The sequence below is a fragment of the Canis lupus genome, chromosome 15, assembly GCF_048164855.1.
Source record: "Canis lupus baileyi chromosome 15, mCanLup2.hap1, whole genome shotgun sequence".
NCBI classification, from domain to species: Eukaryota; Metazoa; Chordata; class Mammalia; order Carnivora; family Canidae; genus Canis; species Canis lupus.
The window spans coordinates 16395432-16413620 of NC_132852.1; the positions used below are offsets into that span (position 1 = coordinate 16395432).

At 39.0% G+C, this 18189-nt stretch overlaps 1 protein-coding gene across 33 annotated transcripts in view; it reads right to left on the reverse strand.

Annotated features, from left to right (window-relative positions):
* The window catches only part of SORBS2 (sorbin and SH3 domain containing 2), a 215393-nt gene that overhangs the window by 142640 nt on the left and 54564 nt on the right, over positions 1–18189 (reverse strand). The window lies entirely within an intron of this gene.

The window sequence follows — 18189 nt, forward strand, 5'->3', positions numbered from 1 at the left end:
ATCACCACTCAAGGACTTCTCTCTGCAGCTCAGAGGGGTGCAGTAGCTTCTGAGACCATCTAAGGCTCTAGAATATGGTAACAGAAGTTGAATACATTCCCCATTCTCAGATAAATGATAAGGTATTTTAAGCGAGTCATGTATATTTCCTAAACACTCAGTAGACACTGGGTTTCAGGCCAGGTAGGAAGTGAGGGTCATGGGATGTGGGGAGCTCCTTGGGGGCTAGTGGGTCAGGGGTCCTCATATTCCTTTAAGAGGTAGTCGTGTATTAAAATTATTTCAAGGGATAGTTCTGACTTCATGGTGAGAAGGAATACATGTTTCTTCAGAGAAATCAATCCTCTAATAGCAATAAATAATCCATTTTGACATCCTAGGAGATTCACTTCAAATGAATCATAGTAAGCTATTTTTTTTCCTTCTGTGCAGAATACTATTTGCAGATATCTGCAAATTTGGGAAGAGAGTTTGTTTCCTAAATGGAACTATTCTGGCAACAAGGAAGAAAAGGTGAACTGCACACAGACACACAGACACACACTCATACACAATTTTCCCTATCTCCTGCCCCACCTCAAATTCTCTCCAAGTCTTCATTCTCTTTAAACTACCTTCTTGTAAATAAAATCTGATGAAATGTTACTAAAATGTATCTGCTTTTATATTAAACTTTAGTTAAATCTCCTTTCCTGGACTGTATCATTAAAGTATTTGAGTGTGTGTATATACTTTTGTCCCTTTCATCTATAATGCATCAAAATAAATGGTTTATCTACAGATAACAAAAATTCTGTACATGTGCCTCAATGAAGTTCAGCTTATTTAACAATTGCAATTAGTAAATGTCTTAGAAAATGTTTAGAATTTAATTTTAATACAATCATCATGTTGCTGAGATCCCAGCAGCACAATTATATTTATTGCAGCCAGGATTTACCATGCTTGACCGTGTGTCAAGCTCTTTTCCAAGGTTTCAGGTAAATTTCCCAGAAGGGGAAGGTAGGGTTATTGACAGTACCAAATAATCCAGGTGTAAGTGGTGGGATCCAGTTTCCTACCCAGGCAGCCCGACCCCAGAATCAGTCCTCAGGCATACTCTGAATTAAATATGATCCACTGTGACTATCCTACCCTCCCCGCTCAAAAAGAAAATTGGCCTCCCAGTAGGACACGTAAACTCATGTAAATTCATGTACAGAAATGTAAGTTTCCTCCCTTGATATAAAATATATTCCTTTTTTTAAGATTAAAAAAAGTGATCCATTATAATAGTCCCAAATAATTTGCCTTATCATAGTTTCTTGAATGTGTGGATACTAAGTCTATGAAAAAGCAACCTCAATAAATTTTATCATGTCATCCTAAAAAAATCACCAACCTTCATGCAGGTGTTATAGAGTAAGTCTGAGCTTGTTCTAAACTAAAAAACCAAAAGTATGCTTTGCACCTAAGGCAATTCATAGGATTAAAACAAATAGCAAATGGATGTTCTCATTTAAAAGCAGAAGGTGCCAACCCAAAATATGACTGTAGGAGTTTAGGACATGCCACCCCAAATATACTGTATGTTGGTTATCTGGGGCTATAGGCACTTGGAGAAACAAATACAGGGAGAGGCTTTCTCTGAATTTCCCTCATCTACCTCAAGGCAGCCCCTCTAAAAGGAACTCATTTGTCATAAATGTCTTGGGAATGTCATCAGCCAGGGAGGACTAACAGCTGTCATGTGAGAGGAGACTAGAAGTTGACACCACACACAGGCAAATTTGTCACAGACTATTACACCTTTCAAGTCTTCTTCCAAGGACCCATTCATCTTTCCTAAAAATCATTTACTCTCCCCTAATAAGCCTGCATCCCCTCTTCCGTTTCAGTATGAAGACAGAATTTAAGCCTGAATTCTAAGCCACCTCGAGGAGTTACTCATTTTTCTCTGGCTATTTCCTATATATATATGATGTATATATGTTAATAAACTTCTATTTTTCTCCTGTTAATCTCTCTTTTACTATATGGATCTCAGGTAAGGACTTAGAAGGGTAGAGAAAGATGTAATTTTTCCTCCTCTACAGAAGTCTTCCCTGGTCTGTGAGGGCCCTGGGACTATTAAGTTTAGAGAAATCTGTGCATGAAGGAACTGGTATACTGGAGGTTACTGAGCAGACTTTAAGACTCAGGAAAAAGTAGGAAGGGGAAGTGGAATTTAAAGAGATGACATTCAATATTTGTGAACTTTGACAGTCTGAAAGTGACGCTTCAGATGAAATGCCATTGCCAAATGGAGCCAGTGCTTGATTAGTCACAGGTACAAAGTATGCACTATGGGTGACATTTAGTCCTTGTCTGTTCTCAGAGTTGTCTTCAGCTCAGAGCCACTCTTACACAACCCAAGGGTACAAGGGTACTCCAAGACTATACTCAAGATCCTTTCATCTGTGTTTGCCACCTACTTGCCCCACAACCACTGCAGAGTGAAAAAAAAAAAAAAGGTCATCTATGCAGCAGCTCACTCTTGGCAATGACTTGGAATCAGAACTGATAGTCCATGTACAGATAAACTGAAAGGCTCCCCAACAAAAGAGTCTAATCTATTTTACCTAATGATACCATGCTTAGGGGTGTAATTTCTCCCCTTGTTTCCATCACTAACAAGTCCACTCCAAGTCAGCATGTCAAGTAAGGGATAGTAAAAATGTCAAAGTTTTGGGGTGCTCTTAGAGACATTTATTAATTTGAGCTTCTGTCCTTCTTTACTGAAGGATAATAACCAATGTAAGAATTGGCAACATTCATCGGCATTCAGATTGCCCACAATTTCTCCCTTTTCAGTGATTCTTTAAGTACTTTAAAAGAACTGCTTCTTTACTGTTTTTCAGGGCATGGCAGAAGGAGAGGTTGGTTTCCCAATGATTGTTATGACTTGGCATTTATACTTAAAATTTCTACTGCTTTCAAGTTTCAGGTTTGGGGCTTAAGGAGGTTTGGCACAGAGAGCAACAGCTATCCAGCCCCGACTCCCTGCTCATACCTCCTCCAGGACTGGAGGAGAGAGGGAGGTGGACAAGGACAACAGGGATTATCAGGAGCCTGGGTCTCCTTTTACCTCAATCAGTGTCAAGAATTTGCTCCGCTAGAATGCCCTAGAATGGCTGTATTTTTTAGAGACCTGTGTTGACCATGCAGGTATAATACAAACAAAATGAGATTAAAACAAAACAAAACTGGGGGCTGGAGAGAGGAGAGGGAATTCTACTCTTAACAACACAAAAACCAAACAAATAAAAACCTTAAAACATCGTCTTTTCCAGAAGTAGATGGTCTATAGGACCCCTGGCAGTTCAGAGGTCCAATTACTGAAGCATGGATGGGGAGTTTAGGTGTATATGGTATTATCCCAGCATGGTGGAAGGGAGGGCGCCTTTCTGATGATTTGCATTTTACATAGAAGGGAGGGCAGGTGGAAGGAATTAAAAGAATTTCCTGTATATAATACAAAATCTCTACAGAATCGGGTTCTAAGGTCTAAAGACCTAGACCTCCTGTTGAGCTCTGTGGTGAAGTGGGGAAACAAATTTAATAAAACAGTGAAATTTCCTCTCAATAAGCAAGCATTTTCACTCCCACTCAGCATATAGAATTACACTTTGTAAAAAAAAAAAAAAAAAAAAAAAAGAAGAAGAAGAAGAAATACACTTTGTTTACTGCAAACAGGAGACAAAAAGAGTACAATGGGTTACTGGTTTAGAAGAGCTCAGTTGCTAGTTGCTTAACAACCTCAATGAAACCACTTTACAGAATTTAACACACTATGGGACAAAAAACATTGAAAGAAGCTAGAGAATTAAGAAGGACTAGCAATAGAACATTTTTTTGTGTGTGTGATTTCTGTGTCTTCTCCAACATCTGCCTACATTTCTGATTTAATCAAGGCAACTTGTTTATGTACAGCTTTTAGCAGACACAGATACTTTGCTGACCCTAAAAGAACACATTATCCACATTCGAAGCAATTTTCGTGTAAATGATTGTGCTGTTAACCTCCGAGGGTCATTCAAATATTTTCTGAGAAATTGGCTGCTTTAAGTTCTTTCTCAGAATGCCATGTGTTTCATTTTTGTGCAGAAGAGATGACAGGCTGGGCATTCCAACAGGAGTTTAGTTAATTTAACTAATCTCTGTCAAGAGAAGCAAAGTGATGGGACTCATAAGGCCAGTCGCAGCCCAGAGTTTCTGTTTCTTCCGTAATAGAAAAAGCAAAACATGCAGTATGGTTTTGCAACTGGGCAAGTTTAGAAATATTTTTAAGCTTTCTGCTTTGCCAAGTGTTTCATAAAAAACTCTCTTCTTTCTATTTCATGCCAAAAAAATGTTACCCCATAAATATGTTTTCCCATATCTGGCTACATGTCCGGGATTTCTTCTTTCTTAAGAATAAATAAGTTTTCCGGGGTATAAAAATGCCACTTATTCTATCAGATTAAACATATCTTTATATAGAAAAGGCATTTGAAACATTCCACAATGGGTCTCAGGAAGGATCCTTACTTAATATGATTTTGTTAAATTAATTTTGATTGAATATTTGGTCTTTGAATTCTTTATGTGACTCCATGGAAAGTTCAGGCTTGTTTTATAACACTTCCAATCCGACATTTTTTTTTTTCTCACTGCCCTCACACCATCCCATTTTGCTAGAAAGCATTAAATAAAAATCAATTTCTGTCTTTGACCAAAATAATACCTTGGAAAAGATACCAATGCAAGGGAACCCTATGGGTTCTATTCTCTATCTGCATATTTAGCTGGGGTGAGAAGGGCTCAGGTGTCAGGGTTTGAAGAACTCTAGCTTTAAAAAAAGTGTGAACTTGCAAATTAGCTATCAAGTTTAATAGAAAGTGAATAATGCCACCCAGAGCTAACTTGTTTCCATTTCTGGAGTCCTATTGATTTTGCTGTTAGGGAAAGCACAGACACATATGAATGCTGATAAGCAGCAATTCTTATGGGTTGGTTTGATATTTTCTTTTTTTACCAGCTAAAAATGGTTATTACATTGACAGTCGAAAAGTTGAATAAATCGTCTGAAAGTGGAGAAAATAGGACAAAACAAAAACATGCTTGAAAAAGCAATAGCTGGAAAAAAAAAAAAAAAAGAAAAAGCAATAGTTGGGACGCCTGGGTGGCTCAGTGGTTTAGCGCCTGCCTTCAGCCCAGGGCGTGATCCTGGAGTCCTGGGATCGAGGCCCACCTCGGGCTCCCTGCATGGCGCCTGCTTCTCTCTCTGCCTGTGCCTCTGCCTCCCTCTCTCTGTGTCTCTCATGAATAAATAAATAAAATCTTTTTTTAAAAAAATAGAAAAAGCAATAGTTGTACACCTAACGTGATCAATATTTATAAAGAAAGAAGTCATACAGCTTTAGCTCTTGTAAATCGCTAATGACCTGAAATACAATTCAGATTTAAAGCTTGACACTGGGCAACTTTAATATATGGTTATCTGTTATTGATATTTAATGAATCATTGTAAGTAAATCTACTGTAAGTAAAAGGTATTCTAAGCTGATATATAATGTTATTGCTGGTTAGCTGGTTAATTTTTAAGAATCTCTGTGTGTTAGTGTGTGAAGGTGTCTATGTGTGTGTGTGTGTTCGAGATGGGAGGAGGAGGAGGAGGCTATGGTCCTTTATAAGTGATTTCCTCTCAACTCTGGTTTTTTTTTTTTTTTTTTTTTTCAACTCTGGTTTATAAGTCTTTGCCATTCTTCTTAAAATCTAAAAACACAAGCTTATTATGTTTGGAGAGCACATGCAGAAGTGGATGTGAAAACATTTTAGAAAGAACACATGAAAATATGATTCTGAAGAGTCGCAAAGTTGCTAAGAGTAAACCAAGATTCTCTTCAAAGATCAATGCTATACTGAGAAACCGGAGGTTGGAAGAAATAGTTTTGCTCGTCTTCAGCCCACTGTCATCCTGCCACAAATGGTACCAAGTAAAGCTTCCATCCTTATCCCATCTTATCATCACATGGCCCTTTCCCCCCCCACGCATGAGGAATTCATTGTTTACATTTTGAAAATGTCAAGCATCTCAAAGCACTTACGTTTTGTGGAACCAGGTCTCCCATGGTAAATGATAAAACCCAGCACCGTGAGCCTGCTTCCTAGGAACGGCAAATCAGCATCGTGATGCTCCCAGGCCAGAAATAATACCCTCCCTTAGCTGCAACTGGTTTAGTATCAGAGCCATAAAAAATAGATGATGGAAAACCGAAGCCTTTGACAGAAATACAAGTCTGCTGTGTCGTGGCTTCTATAGGGCTGGAGCAGAGTGAAGTGGTCTTATTTATACGCTGAACTTGGGCTTCACCTACGTGGGCCAGCAGACACACGTGCGCAGCGTACTCATGCTGTCAGGGCACTCAGCACCAAAGGCTGGCAAGGCCTGATTCTATTTACATAAATGGCAGGGAGCTAAACATACACCCTCCTGTTAGAAGTCAGTTGGCACAGAAATTTCAGCCTATGGAATATGACTGTGGAGTGGGCAGGCCCAGATATTTATGGTGCTTGGGTTGTCCTCTTTGCTTTGGCAAAAAAATGCAATTTCCAACACAAAGATGATCTCTGGCTTTGGCATCAGGAAAGCTAGAAGCCAGTGACATAAAGGCTTGAAGGTCACCCAGTCTGCTGCAGCAGAGAGAGATGTTCTAAGGCCAAAATGCAAAATAAGCACCTCAGATCAGCTCTCACTGCATGAACTTTTTTTTTTTTTTTTTTGCATAGAATTGGAGCCAAAAATTGTGTAGAGAAAGTCTAATGGAAAATCAGGACCTGTGGTCTGTGCCTTGCTTGGATATGACCAATATCTATGAATACAAGAATGCAGACTCTGATGGACGTAAAGATGTTAAAGAGACCATCATTCTGAAATTTTAATGTTATGTAGGAGAGAAGAGCAGGAGTCAAGAAGGAAAAAGGCAGAGTCAGAGAGAGAGAAATGCATGGAGAATACCTTTTGTTTCTCCAGCCCCATCACGGCGGACGAACCAGATATTAAGCCCGAGACTTACTTTCCTCCTTACCTTCCATTATGCACCCTTGCTTTTATGGCCCTGGTTGGACACTGCACATCGACACAAAGGAGACTCAAAATGTGCTTTTGTTTTTGTTATCCGCCTTACTTCTGGTCCATTAGGTTGGACTAATGCAGCCACGAATCACACACTGGACAGCTTTGAAGAGCAAACTCGTGTGCTTGGTCTTAGAGGTGATTATGAAGATCACCTGCCGCCATACCTAGGCCTCCACTCAATCCTGGTGGTTGTTGGCTTGTCTCCTTCGCTTCAGGAGCTCCACGCAGCCTCTAGTTTCTCCAAGGTTGGGGGGGCCCTTCCTGGTCCCCCCACTTGCCTTTCTCTGAAATTGGCGTCTGCACCCCCTTGTGTTATTTCTGATTTCACTTGCCCTACTGGCTTCTTTTCTCTGCTCATTCTTGGTGGAGATTCTAATTTCTGGTTCTCCAGGGCCAGCCCTGGCTCCAAGGATTTGGCTGTGGCATTCAAACAACCCTAGAGAATTTTATCTTTCAAACCTGTCAGTTGACACTTTAGGGTTATTCAGTTCCTACAGCAAAGACTTGAATAAAAACAAAACAAAACCCACGGACCTGTATAAAAGCAGTACCTATCACATCAGGAGCGCTGTCTGTGGGGACTGACTACCTGGCTTTGCATCTGGTCCTCCCCTTCGATTGGCCATTTAAAAACCTCGCACGTTGTAGGATGGGAATAATAGGAGAGAAAATATAAAATCATTCAAGAGTCTGGCATATATTAGATTCTCAGGGTTTCCTGATCATTGACTCATCCTATTTGATGTAGTGGTACAAACTGGGAACGGGTATACAAACCCTGCCCGACACCACCCCACAGCCACCCAGCGTCCTCCTTAACTCTAAAGAGGCACAATGAGCATGGCCACCCATGGCTGGGAGCCCTCTGGGCGTGGGCAGGACCAGCTCCACGTTCCAAAGAAGGGATCTCATTTACACCCGTCTCTGAAAGCACCCTAGATCTGAACCTTAGACCTCAAGATCTGAAGGGGTGGTGGTGGGGGTAAAATTGAGGTTTTGTACTGTTACTTTTTATAAGACACATTGTCTTTTTTTTTACGATACTGTATTTTTACAATAATTTCCATTTCTTATATATATTTTTTGTAGCATCCTAATTGGAGGCGAGCTAGTTTTAGAAGGTACGGCTTAAAAGAGATCAACAATTGATAAGTTATTTGACCTCACTGAATTTCAGCACAGCATAAAAACCTAAAACATTTTCATTCACTGTCTCTTGCAGACCCACTGGTCCCTAATATTGCTGTTGATTTTACAACAATTGCTTAACTCCCCAGGATGGTGAAGAATGGGACCAATACTCCCTCAGCCAAGAAGTGTCAAACCAGGCTCTAAGACTTGAAATTATTTATTCCACGTTGTCTTTTACTCCTGAGGATGAAGACAGAGAGCTAAAAAGTGTGATGTGCAATGATGTATTGCCTCCTTTCAGTATATACGCCCAGGAGTTTAGAGCTCTATTTCTTGATTTCAGAGTCTACTACTTCGCATCTCTCTCCTACTCCCACACACTCTGTTACATGGTGGTTGGACAAGGCAAGCTAAGAATTCCTCATATTCTCCTCCTCCTTCTAATTCTTCCTCTTTCTCTCTTCCTCCTTTCTATCTTCTTTTTCTTTTTTTTTCTTCAGATTTTATTTATTTATTCATGAGAGAGACAGAGAGAGGGAGGGTAGAGACATAGGCAGAGGGAGAAGCAGGCTCCATGCAGGGAGCCCGATGTGGGACTCGATTCTGAGACTCCTGGATCACACCATACCTTAAGCCAAAGGCAAACATTCAACCACCGAGCCACTCTGGCGTTCCCCCCACCCTTTATTTTTAAATTACTCTGTCTCCCACTTTTGCTTCCTAGAAATTCACCTGGTTGGATGCTGTTATAATGATACAGTTCTACTATGATTATGGGGGTGCTGCTAGTTACAGAACAGTATACCCCACCATCTAAATTATTGCATTCCTGTATGATCTGGAAACATAGTAGTTCCATGCAGCCTTTTCCAGGGCCCCCAAGAATATTTGGTGGGTATTAGATCTAATTTTCTGTATTACTTTTTTTTAAAAAGATTTTATTTATTTGACACAGAGAGAGAGAGAGCACAAGAGGGGGAGCAGCAGGCAAAGAGATAGGGAGAAGGAGGCTCCCCTCTGAGCAGGGAGCCTGACTCAGGGATCCATCCCTGGACCCTGGGATCATGACCTGAGCTGAAGGTAAATGCTTAATTGACTGAGCCACCCAGGGGCCCCTTTTTATATTACTCAATTAGTATATTACTCAAATCTCTAGTGTACTGGGTTATATTTAGCAGAATACTCTCTTTTTTTAAAAAAAGGTATTTATTTATTTTGAGAGAGAGAGAGAGAAAGTGAGCAAGAGGGTGTGTGCATGAACAGGGAGAGGGGCAGAGGGGGAGGGAGAGAGAGAATCTCCAGCAGACTTTGCAATGAGTGCAGAGCCTGACTCAGGGTTTGATCCTATGACCCTGAGACCATGACCTGAGCTGAAATCAAGAGTTGGGCGCTTACCCAACTGAGCCACCCATTTGCCCCAGTAGAATATTATCTTAATACTTGGGGGAGAATTTAAATTTAAATAATTTCATAGGTAAAAAAGTAGTGACAGACAAGTAGCAAACTAGCATTTCTCTTTTTGGTTCTCTTTAGCTGGTAGATTTCATTTTTAAGCATATAGTCCCCACTGCTGCCCCCCCCAACCCCAAAACACAACTTGGGCTGCCTGCTGAGGTCCTGTGATAAAAGCCTGTGTCATCGTTCCCTATTGTCACTATCTCCTGCCATTCTAGCTCTCTCTGGAAAGTGGGGCAGGCCCAGCTGTCATAATTATGACTTCCTTGTCATATTTTTGTTCTCTTCACTCATCAGCAAAACCTCAACTATGTCTTTCTATGTTATAAACTGTGGAAAGATAATGAAGGGAGAAATCATAGAAGGAATAACAAAATGACAGAAGCATAGGGGAAGAAACAGCAAGTGGCTTTTCGTCAGGGTTGCCTTTAGGTAAGATTTACAGGAGAGAATGTTTTCCCTACACTTAAGTGGCCCAAAGAGTTATAGAAAGATGATTCCCCAGTGACCTACTTCAAACCCATTTAGTTGTTTCTGAAAAGTCCTCCACTGACATCACCATAGGGCATGTCTTTCGGGTTGTTTCTCAGCAGTGTGATGGATTTCTGTGGATCCCTGTGGTCTCTTTCATCTGATTAGTGGGAATGCAGATTGTGGCTATAGGCTGGACAGGCAACAAGCAGCTAAATTCATCCTGGGTTGATGTGTGGTTAGGAAGACCCAGGAAAATATTCCTGTGTGGAGTTAGGCCGGGTAAGAAAGCACCACTTCGTGAGGAGATTTTCCTCCTCCATCAACCAGACTGTCCTCTAAACTAGAGGCAGCCTGTAGGCTTTAAGCTATAAGCAAGAGATGTATCTGTTTTGTGATGCAGAGATTTGAATTTAGTTGCAAATATTTGAATGTGAGCTCAGACAAGCTTCCAGAACTCTGATTGGAAAGGACTAGAGGGTACTAGTTCATGCTATATCTTCAGGGGTGCCTGACTTCCCTTGGTAAGAGCCCCACAGGGGGTCGGCAGTGGCACAGGTGCTTCTCATGAAGCAAACCATGGCTAGGGCCTCAGTGTGTGTGAAGCAGGGCTATAGGAATCACTGGCTCCATTTTTGGGAGCCTCATACATCCACGCACGCTACCTGAGGACACTTAGTCTTTTGGGTGAAGTTCTTTTGAATCATGTTGGCTTTGATTTATGTATGCCATTTGCTCTTGAAAACATTTTCAGTTTAGCATCCTCAATTTTGCCCTTTCATATATGTACATCTGCTTCTAGGATTTGAAGTGAGGTGCAGTGCAGACCAGAGAATTGCACAATTTCCCTGCACGGTGAAGCAAAAGCACCCTCTAAGGCCAATCCCAGCTCTCAAGGGAGGGCCCCATGGGCAACTTTAAGGAGGGAAAAAATTAATGATAAGAGAAGATTTATTATGGATTTTCTATCTGTAGTTTTGACATTAGTGACATTTGGGCATAAAACTGATTTGTTAACTACCTCAAAATAATTTTCCAGTCTAATTAGATTTTGTTAGTGAGCTAATTTATCAGTTTTTTTTTTAATAATCCAAGGAATGTACTGAAAAAAAAAACAAACAAACAGCCAAACCTGGCTTATTATTAGAGCTGGTTTACATTTAACTTTGGCAGCTCTAAGATTTCCCTGGGCTGTTTCTGGAGCCTAATTTATTGATGAGTCCCTGCGCCCTACTGCAAGAAGCATCTTTTCATCTGAAGAAATGAGGGGGTCTCACCTACATTATTCTTGGAAGAGAACCTGAGGAAAAACGTGAGGGAACCTCAAACTAGAATGGTCTTTTTTTAGAGGGTGGTAGACAGCAGCCAAAAGTGTGTTTAGAAATATGACTCTGCTTGCTACAGGTATGGCTTTTGTTTTTGTTTGATTTGTTTTGTTTTGTTTTTAAATATATATTTAGGGAATTTTGAGCAAGCCATCTTTAATAAAAGCTGGTCTTTGGGGCACCTGGGTGGCTCAGTGATTGAGGACACAGAACAAATCAGCCTTCTTGGGATACAGAAGGTGGCTCCTGGGCATCTGAGGAGAGAAGAACTGGGGCAGTCAGTGCAAGTTGCTATTGCAAAAGCCATGGAGTTCTGGGAGTGCTGAGAGCACCAGCCAGCAGCAAAAAGGTATTATGTTGACAAAAGCAAACAGTTCTCAGATATTGCCCCACTCTGAGCCACCTCTGGGAATAGTAGACACTGACAGAGAAGATTTAATTGCTTTGAGCTTCTTGCCTTCTTGATATGCCACTGAGAGTTAGCCTTGAGGGAAAAGGAGGTAGAGTCCTCATGTTGTATTGAGCAACAAATAGAAAGAAAGAAAAAAGGACATTTTTCTCCTGAAAGCTTGATGAGATTGGCTATCAGAGCTAATTATATACAATTACTTAATCTCATGTACCTCTGACTCCTGGTCATTCTGGGTCAAAATTACAGAGACACGTGTATTTAAGTTGCAGAACCTTAGGGTATATGGATTTTTGGGCCAGTGGAATTTTATGAAGGGAAGAAACTCTAAAGATAAATTAGTCTCATGTATGCAGTAGCATATGAGGAAATAATTTTGGGGCTGTGGCAGAAGCAAAAGCAGAATGGGCCAGAGCAGACTAGTTTGCCAAGAGTTTCTGAATCTAATGGAAGACCTTCAGTTGCCCAAGTATATAAAACAAATACAGAAATGGAGACCAAAGCCTTTAATGCAAAAAAAAAAAGAAAGAAAGAAAAGAAAAGAAACTGCATGTCTACCATGCTTACCAAGTGTAATATCCATTAAGCTGCTTATAAACAAAAAATTAGAAGCTATTCTTTGGAGATTATTGCTCACCTGCTGCCCCAACTGAGTGCTATGGCTTCATTTTCCATCTATAAACACTGGTTAGGCTGGTTGCTAAGTATATTCACTGGGGAAATTATAAACTGTTTATATGTGACCACTTAGATGGATACACACAAATACTTCCCTTTGACCCCATCAACATATTGTGGAGAGACTATATTGTAGTGGACTGATCTTGGATGCTGAGAGTCATATAAACCTAAGTTAAAGTCCCTGCTCTGCCACTTACTAGATATGGGACTTTGAGCAAATTCTTTAACTCTTCTGAAGCTGTTCCCCATTGTAAATGAAAAGGATATTATTATAAAGCACCATTTTAAGTGTCAACTCTGTATTATCAAATACGTCCAAATGCTAAAATTCTGCTTAATCACCATCGAACTGTGGGTTTAAATTTGTTCATAACTCTAGCAATACTTTCTCTTCCCCATTGGAAAATATCAACACACACGCATTCAGCAGCTATACCCCTTTAATCATATATTTGGAAAGAGTCTCATAATTCAATAACACTGTATCACCTGCCATAATAGTTAAGATAATCAGCATGCTCTGTTCTAGTCATATGACACAATGGAAAGTCTAGGAGGGTGCTGTGGAGTCCCCAGATTTGGTTTTCTCCAGCATTTATTGATGAAGTTGGTACACTCTTTGCATAAGAAAAATAAATGAACTAATACCAGAGTAACAAACAAGCATCACTTTCAATCACATTTCCTATTGTGTTGCTCATTTAAGGATTGAATGCTCCCTTTTGGTTTAGTGAGTAGTGTGGAAGAGTGATAGATATATTGAATGAAAAAATGTGGGTCTTTATTTTGTTTTTTTGGCTTTCATTTGGATTTGGAAACTTGGGGGCAAACTATAAGCTACTTAAGAGCACTTATTCTTTCCTCTCTTTCTTTTGATATAGTTGCTTTCTTTTCTTTTTTAACCTTATGTGGGTGTTGGGATTCAAATCACATGAGCAAATAGCAATCAAATTCTCACTGTATATATTGCACTTCAAGGGATGCAAAGAATTTACAACACAATTTCTGTCTCAAAAAGTTTATAGCCTTGTTTGGGGGAGACAAAACATACCACATGAAAAGTTCATGATAGAAGACTTAAACAAGGATGCAAACCAATCACAGATGAGTTGTTACATAACATGGGAGCTTAAATTAATTACTAATGAATTCTATTAGCTCTAAGTACTATATGAATTTGGAAAAGAGAAGTCCATGAGCCTTTCAGTTAGGATTGAGATAGAGAGCAGGGGAAAAATGAGCTATATGAAGAGAAAGTCGGTGGTGCAGTCAGATGTATGAAGTAGTACTGAGATGCAGATGGGGAAGCCCTGAAACAAGGCAAGAAAAAGTGAGATAAATAGAAAGCCAGCAATCATCTTTGACCTTCTGCTAAACTGGGTGGCAAAGGAGCAAGAAATAGACATCCTTAGGCAAAGTCAAGCTCTGCTCAAGGTTGAGGAAGATAGATTGAGGGCTGTGAGGGGCAGGAGAGGCAGCTACCCACCTGTCCTCAGAAGATAGTTGAGGTGTTCTTAATGCTGTGGTGGTCATTGACCACCACAGAGACAGAGTGTGTGTGTCCATGTGAACACATGCATGTAAGAGGATGGGAGGTCTAAGAGCAGAGGGAATAAAGAAAGACAGGAAACCAAAGAAAGATGACATTCCCCAGGAGAATCTTAGATGGAGGAACAATTGGAGCAAGTCCAAGATGCTTTGGTAAAGAGTTTTTTTTGAGTCAGTGCCTATTTGTTAAATATGAATTTAAGCAACAAATATTATAATCGTTAGAATTCAACATATACATCTAATTCAAGACTCTTAAAAGCATATTCGCAGCTTTATCACCCTTTTTTACGAGACTGAAAATAACTTCCATCAAAATCATGCTAACAGAAAGCAATGATATGCTGAGCACACTTTCTTCTCAGAAAGAATTCAGATATAATGAGTGGAAAATTGCCTTAAAGAAAAGATCGAGGGAAGTGACAACTTAATTAAACCCAGGAGCTACTGGTCCCATTTTATATTAGTCTTTCCATATTGTAATGAATTCTGACCTATTTAGTCATGACAAGACATATATTCTGAATAATCTGTATCCCTTTTGAGGTAACTAATGGATATTTATCAGACATGAAAACATTGCATGTCTCTTATTCATGATATTTGATCTTTAATTTAGCATTAGTATGCTACATTTAGAATACTAGGAGAAACCTTAGCCACATATATAAAGCAGCTACTGAGATGAAAGGCATTCCACAAGGGGGCTACTGATCTCAGAACCAGTTAACACAGCCATGAGTACTTTATGGGCTGCTACAGCACATTAGCCACAAACAATTTCCATCCTAGGAAGTACACTTAGTACAGCTACTGGTGCATAATAAATATTTGATCCTAATTAGACATAATGAATGAACCTTAATTCTGTATCCACTATGCTTTTGTAGGACACTGACCCATAAATTAAAAAAAAAAGTTTTGGGGGTGTGAGTATAGAACTAAAGCCATTTTATTACCACTAACATGTTTCCTATTTCTAAGTTATTTGATGATGATAAAGAATTGTCTGGAAGTCTCTTAAAAGATAGGTATGGTATAAACACACACACACACACACACACAAATCATCAAGAGAATTCTAAAGTGCATAAGGATATATACGTCAATATGATATATTTCATAATAAGAAAATCTTAAATTTCCTTTAACTTACTTTAATTCATTGAGGAGTTCAAGGTAAATATGATTTTTAAAAATTTAATCTGACAAATTTTAATTAGAGTACTGATTTGGAATTTGAGAGATTCAAGTCTGTTTTGAAAGATTATTTATAAAAATGCTCTTCTGGGATCCCTGGGTGGCGCAGCGGTTTAGCGCCTGCCTTTGGCCCAGGGCACGATCCTGGAGACCTGGGATCGAATCCCACATTGGGCTCCCGGTGAATGGAGCCTGCTTCTCCCTCTGCCTATGTCTCTGCCCCTCTCTCTCTCTCTCTCTGTGACTATCATAAATAAATAAAAAAAAATTAAAAAAAATAAAAATGCTCTTCTTAGATAAAGTAAAAAGGATAACTCATTTGGTAGAATTTAAAAAAAGTAATGTCTTGTGCATTCTAACATTTTTTTTTGAGAGAGAGAGAGAGAGAGCAAGTGCATTCTGGGGAGGTAAAAAGAAAGAATCTTAAGGAGGCTTTAAGCCCAGTGCAGACTCCAATGCAGGGCTCGACCACACAACCTTGATATCATGACCTGAGCCAAAATCAAGAGTCATCCATTTAACCAACTAAGCTAGACATGTGCCCCTTTTTTACTTTCAATAGTATAACTCGTATCCTCTTAGAAGATAGAAATAGCATTATCCGTAAGACATGTATGTAACTTAAATATTTTCAAATGAAGTTAAAAAAAGTTAAACTCTATGATGATTTCCTCTTGTTTTAAAATCATGGCACCACTGGATCTGAGTTTCTAAAATTATTCACCTATCTTTTAAAAAATTTACTCTTGAGAAACGTATCTTCATATATAATTACACAACCTATTAAGATACACTGACATATTACACATTAGAGTCATGTAGCTCTGTGATTTTACCAACTGTGTAAAGTTGGCCATTGTCTGTAACCTACAACCCTCAAATTCTAGTGGGCTCAACACAAGGAAATTATATAGCAGTGCAGGTCAATGGAGTGTGGGGATGAGAACTGGGTGGATACAGGAGACAGGAAGGCTTCTGTTCCAAGTAGCAATTTGGGAACAAACCTAGTCAGTCATCATGGCTAGATCACCCCCTTGGTCTTCCAAGAGATATGCTCCTTTCCCTTTGTGATCAATAGTCTTGTTTTTCATAGGAATGGTTTCTAGTTTGTGGGAAAGAGTTGATTAGTATCACCTCTATTTTGTCTTAACTGGAGGAAAAGACTTAGGTGTTAACCTATTTACCTATAAGTGCATGTAGCAGATAAACTTTTGTAGGCTGACCACGTATAGTTAAAGTTATGCAGAATTCAGGACATATTCAACACTGAGTAGACCTTGAGCTTTGGATGCTTCAAATATATATACTTTTTTAAATTTTGAAGATGATTGACATGATTTCTTTTTCAAAGATAAACTACTTAGATTCCACTGTTATCTGGAATCAGACTATAGATTCCACTATCCTTAGACTGTATCAGGATTATGCTTCTTTAAAGTATTTGAAGGGAAAGTCACAAGAAAATAATAGCCACCAGAGATAACACAGATGTGAGGAATCTGACATTAAGACAGTTTCTTAGTTATAAAATATGTAACTTGAAATTTGATATAAACATCAGATCCTGAATTATACTAGCCACATTCTTACTAGTAGACATTAGCAAAGGAGACAGGATACCAAAAACTGTCATAGAGCTTGGAAGTAGCAACACGTTAAAAAAAAAAAAAAAAAAAGAAAGAAAACCACCCAGATTAGACTATCAAGCAGAGCTAGAGCATCCATTAACTCAGATCACAAGAGCTAAAGGTCTCATTTTGACCTTATTAACATTTAGCAAATATCACTGTAGGACACACCATCAATACCACTTTGGACTAAAAACAATCACATTCATTCTTTCAAGAACTTTCCTTCTAATGATATATAAAGAAGGCAATGGCTTCTCATTCTCATATCTCATTTGGAATAAAAATCTTTTGTTTGTTCATCTCGCTTATTCTGATCTCATACCCAGTCACACTGATTAAAAGAACAAATTTAACTTTGAATGCTGGAAAACAGATCTGAAGTAAATATCGGTGTATTATCTGATAATACACTGATTAAATGTAAAACTAAACCAAAAAAATTTTAAAGTCCCAGATTTTTACAAGTGTTATTTTTTTTTTTTTAGATTTTTATTTATTTGTTTATGAGAGACACACAGAGAAAGGCAGAGACATAGGCAGAGGGAGAAGCAGCCTCCCTGCTGGTAGCCCGATGTGGGACTCCATCCCAGGACCCTGGGATCACAACCTGAGCCGAAGGCAGACACTCAACCACTGAGCCACCCAGGTGCCCACAAGTGTTATTTTTTAAAGCAACCATAAAATCAAGGCATCTTGGTGTAAAACAAATGAAGACATCCAGGAATTTTAATAGTGTGCAAATGATTGAGACCAGTGGTTGGTAGAAGTTAAATCAGCTGACTCTTCACTTATAGTTTCTTAGAGAGAGGATGTTCCAAGAATATCAAATAGAAGATGTGCAGGAGAAGCTCTTCTCAATCCAGCTCATGATTGTTAATTTGTTTATATTATCAAAAACCATTACTCGCATTTGAACATGTATCTCTATAAGATTTAAAGATTACTGTAAATCAAATTTAAAAATTCCTCTCAGTACAGTATAATCATATAGTATAATTTTTCTGTTTACTTTAGATAGATTTTTAATCATGATTTCTAAAAACCTAGGCAGTTGATTTCTGATAAAGAGAATATCCCATGAAGTTTACTCTCTTGTTCTAGGATCCTGGTTCTAGGTAGCTTATTCTTGAAAAAGAAATCATGTCAATCATCTTCAAAATAAAAAAAAGTATATATATTTGAAGCATCCAAAGCTCAAGG